This window comes from Helianthus annuus, chromosome 9, assembly GCF_002127325.2.
Source record: "Helianthus annuus cultivar XRQ/B chromosome 9, HanXRQr2.0-SUNRISE, whole genome shotgun sequence".
Lineage (NCBI taxonomy): Eukaryota > Viridiplantae > Streptophyta > Magnoliopsida > Asterales > Asteraceae > Helianthus > Helianthus annuus.
Window position 1 is genome coordinate 101114533 of NC_035441.2, and position 6166 is coordinate 101120698.

A 6166-nucleotide genomic window follows, 5' to 3' on the forward strand; every position below is an offset into this window, starting at 1 on the left:
GTTAGAAAACATGTTTGATATCAAAACAAAGTGTTTTGATACCCGAAAATAGTTTCGTCGTAAAATGCGCATAATCGGCATTTTGACAGAAACTATGACTCGTCACTACACCTAATGAACGTGGTAACCAGTAGGTATAGTCACAAGGGGCAATAACCATCATGATTACGCTCACGTTGCAAAGTTCAAATGAACTTTGACTTGACCATAACCTAGTCAAAGCAGAAAGTCAAACACTGTTTGACTTTCATGCTTGAAATACATGAACAAGCATGAAAGAAACTTACAAAAGGTCCAAGCTTGGATCAAGAATAAAGAAAACTGAAGATTGAAGCCTTCAACCAAGAGGGATAGCTTCAAGAGAGCAGATTTGAGAGAAAATTGGAAATGAGCAAGTTGAAAAGGCAAAAACCTAAGGCTATTTATAGAATTCTTGGATCAATAGGATCATTCCATGTGTTTTGAGGCTTGATCTTGACCTTACACTTGTTAAACAATGATTGGTGGGCTTGGGGAACACATAAACCAGCTCCATGTATTGAAAAACCATGTCTAAAAAACAAGGAACAGCTGCTGAATGAAGAAAACTGGATTCTGCATAGAGCACTCTCAAGCGACACGCGACAGATGACAATGTTTCTGTCGCGACACGCCTGGCAGGTCAGGCTGAAAGTTTTCAGTTTTGGCAGTTTTGGTCCCTGCATGCTAAACACTTGGTTTTTGATGCTTTTAAGCCCCGTTAACCTCATTTCAAAGCTCTAAAATGATGTTAAAGCATAGGGAACATGAAATATGCTTGAAAATATCTCGGATGTCGGTTCGTTTGATCGTACGGTCACGTTATTCGGTTAATTACGACGAAACACGAACGGACGCGAAAAACGATCCAAGTTACGCGACGAATGGTATTTTGGCATTCCAATCAGTAAAATAAAATATTTTAATGATTACAAAAATTTTTGGATGTCCAGATATGTTCAGAACGTAAGATATGGGCGTAAATGCAAACTTATGCACTTTTTGACGCTTTTAGTCCCTGTTTGATCAAATAAGTTTATTTTCGCATACTGAACCCCTCAAAGCCGATTTCTAAGATATGTAAAGGATATTTATGGTATGTTTAACTTATGATCATGTTCTGGAGCGTACGTTACTATACGAATCGGCAGACTTTCGCAGTTTGACGCAAATAGTCCCTGTGAGTGAATAAACTTGTTTTTGCCATACCAAACCCTTTAAAACTTATTTCTAAGTTATGTAAAGGTTATTTAAGGTATGTTTAGAATATGTTGATGTTCCAGAGTGTTTGTCGTGTTAAACTGATTACGTTTACGCATCAGTTTGCGTATAACTTTCCAGAAAGCGATATAGAGTTTGAAATCGAACAAAATCAAAACGTGCTAAATGTCAAACATAAATAAACAAATATTGGGATCAAATCACATTATTTTATTGATAATTGAACTATTCAGAGTTTGTACAATGATTACAAGCACATATGTCATACCCCAACTAATGGCGGAATCATTGGGGCGTGGCACTGAGCGAAACAGATTGTCGAGAAGTTTACATAACAATTATCATTACAATTCAATTTAAATAATACGTCCCATACCGTATCACAAACAGTAAACAAATTATTACAGACAAAATCCAGGCAAATGTTTCTGTTCCGATAACTCAGATTTTAAATACAACAATTGTTTATCTGCTTCTAGAGACCCATAATTTGACCACTACAGACTAGGGGTGTTCAGGATTCGTTTCGAATTCGAAAAATTCGAAATTCATTTAAATTCGATTCGATTATCAAGAATTCGTTTCGATTATAAGAATTCGTTTCGATTATAAGAATTCGAATTCGAATTCGATTCAATTCGAGTAAAGTAAATCGAATACGAATCGAATACGAATTTATAATTTCAAATTCGATTCGATTCGAAATTCGAATAAAAATTATGCATTTTTATTTATTATTTTTATATATAATACATATATAACTTTTATTTAGCTATACTATAAATTATTTTCAAAAAAGTTTCCAAGTATTAAATTACCCATTACCAAACCCACTACATGACCCATAAGTAAAACCTAAGTAAAAAATTTATCAATAGATTTCTAATCATAAAAATATTAACTTGTAATGTGGAGTGATTATTCCCGACTTCTCGTTTTGAATTTTAGACTTGTGGTACTTTATTTGAAACATTTTAATGTGAAATCGTGCTTTATGGCTGCTTTAAAATTCATGTTTCATTTTGATAGTTGTTTACACGTTTTAAAGAATCTGAATTAAATCGAATTTATTCGAATTCGATTCGAATTCGAAATTTTAATCGAATACGAATCGAATACGAATTGGGTTTTTTATTCGAATACGAATTCGAATCAAATTCGATATGTTTTAATCGAATACGAATTCAAGGAAAAATAAAAATTATTCAAACAATTCGATTCGAATAATTCGAAAATTCGATATTCGATTCGATGAACACCCCTACTACAGACAACTATTTGTTGGGCTCTAGAGCTTTATTCTAGCCTCGCTTTCCTAGCAGATAAGCATCTTAAACACCTGTCACATATGTTAAAATAAAGTCAATACATAAAATGTAAAGGTGAGCATAAAATTTTGATAATAGCATATAGGGTTCGAAATAGTTTATGCATAACCAGCACGTACACAGAGGAAAACGATGCATGTTAATTATCAACACGGATCTATCGATACCAATGACTGCGGGTTGACTGCCCGAGACAGTTCGTAATACATGATCACCACTGTAATCCATGCAAATAATTGTCCTTAACAACCCCCGCATGAGCGGGTGCTGAGTCCAAACTATAGTACTATCGTCGTTAAGGCAGGTAGACAGCATTCCATGTGTAAACATAACAAACAAGCATTCATTAAGTCACGTAATACATGCGGTAACGGTTAGCGTTTTTAAAATATTGCTTAGTGTGTTCGATGTGATTTCGTATATGTAACGTATGTAACACCCAAAAGTGCATAAAGCAAAAAGGGATCGAGTATACTCACAGCGGTTGATGGATTGAAGGGATGGCTAACCTTACTCTCAAGCGCTCCCTTCAATCCATCAACCACTGTGAGTATACTCGATCCCTTTTTTGCTTTATGCACTTTTGGGTGTTACATATGTTACATATACGAAATCACATCGAACACACTACGCAATATTTTAAAAACGCTAACCGTTACCGCATGTATTACTTGACTTAATGAATGCTTGTTTGTTATGTTTACACATGGAATGCTGTCTACCTGCCTTAACGACGATAGTACTATAGTTTGGACTCAGCACCCGCTCATGCGGGGGTTGTTAAGGATAATTATTTGCATGGATTACAGTGGTGATCATGTATTACGAACTGCCTCGGGCAGTCAACCCGCAGTCATTGGTATCGATAGATCCGTGTCGATAATTAACATGCATCTTTTCCTCTGTGTACGTGCTGGTTATGCGTAAACTATTTCGAACCCTATATGCTATTATCAAACTTGTATGCTCACCTTTACATTTTATGTATTGACTTTATTTTAACGTATGTGACAGGTTTTTAAGATGCTTATCTGCTAGGAAAGCGAGGCTAGAATAAAGCTCTAGAGCCCAACAAATAGTTGTCTGTAGTGGTCAAATTATGGGTCTCTAGAAGCAGATAAACAATTGTTGTATTTAAAATCTGAGTTGTCGGAACAGAAACATTTGCCTGGATTTTGTCTGTAATAATTTGTTTACTGTTTGAGATACGGTATGGGACGTATTATTTAAATTGAATAGTAATGGTAATTGTTATGGAAACTTCTGGACAATCTGTTTCGCTCAGTGCCGCGCCCCGATGATTCCGCCATCGGTTGGGGTGTGACAGATTGGTATCAGAGCCATAACTATAGGGAATTAGGCAAGACTCGACCTAGTCCGGGTCGATGTCTTAGAGACCTAGACTATAGTTAGGACCTAATAGACCGACTTGTGCATGTCCATTTAGGGATTTTGTATGAGCCTATTGCTAATTTTCGCCATTCTCGCCTACGCCACACCATCACCGCACTTGAATTTTCACTAATGAAGAGGCAATTTAGCCAAGATTAGGTGTGAAAGCTACAAACTCTCGACTAAATTGCTTGATCAATGCTGTTTTTATCAACTTATCAATGATCTCTTCATTATTTTTGACACACCAACTCTCTCCATTTCAAGTTTGAGGTGGAAAAATATTTCAATCATTTGTGGAACAGTTTCACCTTTCATACAAGCAAGCGAATCAAATTCTTTTTCAATAACGAACGCTTGTTTAACGAGTAGCATTATACCAAACCAGGAGTGAAATCCATATTTTGATGAATAATCTCCTCTATTTTACTAAAATCAATGGGAAGTTGTCAAGCTAGGGGTGAAACCCTAACCTTGACGGCTTGTCCATGGTTTTACCAAAACTCTCACCAAAGTCTCGACGGACTCGAAAGACCTGAACTCACAGTAGGAAAAGTGGCATGTCCGCCGGATGCCCAAGAATCGAGGCAGAGGCCCTATCCTGAAAGTCAAAATGTGTACGACAGATCCTTGAGAATAGTCGAATCGCTTTGGGTAGTCAATGTCTAATAGCCGCAGACAATCTATCTCTCGATTTTTTATGTGTTTCGATTCTGAGCCCGCAACTGCTGACTCTGATGACTCGTTGATTTCATGTGCTTATATGCATTTATCTGTTTATGTGTTTAAAATTTTGAAATTTATTCGATTTTTTATCACACTTTGATTGACACACACAACCCGCGTTGCTTCTCTGTCTCAAAACGCTAACAAGTCGTCACTGCCATAAGGAAACGTTGTATGCTATGATGCTCGCTATACTACACGCTCGACTTATACTAATCGCGATCGAACCATCGCAGACTTTGAATAATAGGTTTCTGTATTCTGACTGCATCTGGTGACTAAATGCATATGTGCATCTGTGCTTCCGTGTATCTGTGCTCTACGTGCTTATGTGCTTACGTGCTTATGTGCTTATGTGTTTACGTGTTTTTGTGATCGTGTGAATCTGTGATATGTGATTGGGTGACTGTGTTCCTGATATTTAGTAAGTAGTAGACGTGTGAGGTGAGATTCGAATACATTGTGTTGAGTCCTGTGACGATGTCTGTTGCAGACAATGTCATCTGGATCCTGCCACCCACTTACTCGCCAAGAAAAGAGAGACAAACGTCTTGCTGCTATTATCGCCAAACAGGTAGCAAAAGCTGTCAGTGATGTCTACGAGAACGTCAGCAAATCATCTGAGGAGTCAAGAACCGAAGCTCCTAAAGCTACTCTCAAAACTGCTTTCAGTTTCAAGCAGTTCAAAGCTTGTGGGCCAAAAGAATTCACTGGCGAGGGAGGCCCTACAGCGTTGTTCCAATGGTTTGATTCCATTGAGGTTACTCTACGACAGAGCGGTTGCCCCGACGATCTTCGCACTCTCAATGCTACTGGCGTCTTCCAGTCCCGCGCACTAGACTGGTGGACAACCGAGAGGAACAAGCGAGGAAACGATGCAGCTTACGGTCTATCGTGGGACGAACTCAAGGAGGTCATGCTGGAATAATTCTGTCCTCCTCATGAACACCAGAAGTTGGAAGATGAATTCTAGCACATTAAGCAGAAGGATGGTGAAAACGCTGCTTTAACTGCTCGATTTAAGCAGCTCAGTATCATCTGCCCTGATCAGGTGAAGACTTCTGACATGGCAATCAAGAAGTATATCCGAGCCCTGCCTGACTGTGTTGCAGATTTCGTGCAAGCGGCTAAGACTATGACGATCGAGGAAACTTACCTACTGGCCACTGAAATCAACGACAAGCGAGTCAAGGCCGGTGTCTGGGATAAAACCTCGAAGCACCTGTATCACGCTACCGCCGCACCAACCGCTGACTCCACCGCCACTGCATCTCAGTCATCAAAGTCCTCACGCCGAAGGAAGAAGAACAACAATAGCAGCTCCAGCAACAAGAACTGCACATCCACTACCACTGTTGCTCCTCTCCAGACCGTACCGACCCAGTAGCAGCCCCATCACCATCCAGCTCCAACTACTTATGCACCACCAGCAAAGCGCGCATACACAGGTCCCTACCCGGTTTGCCCAACATGCTCATATC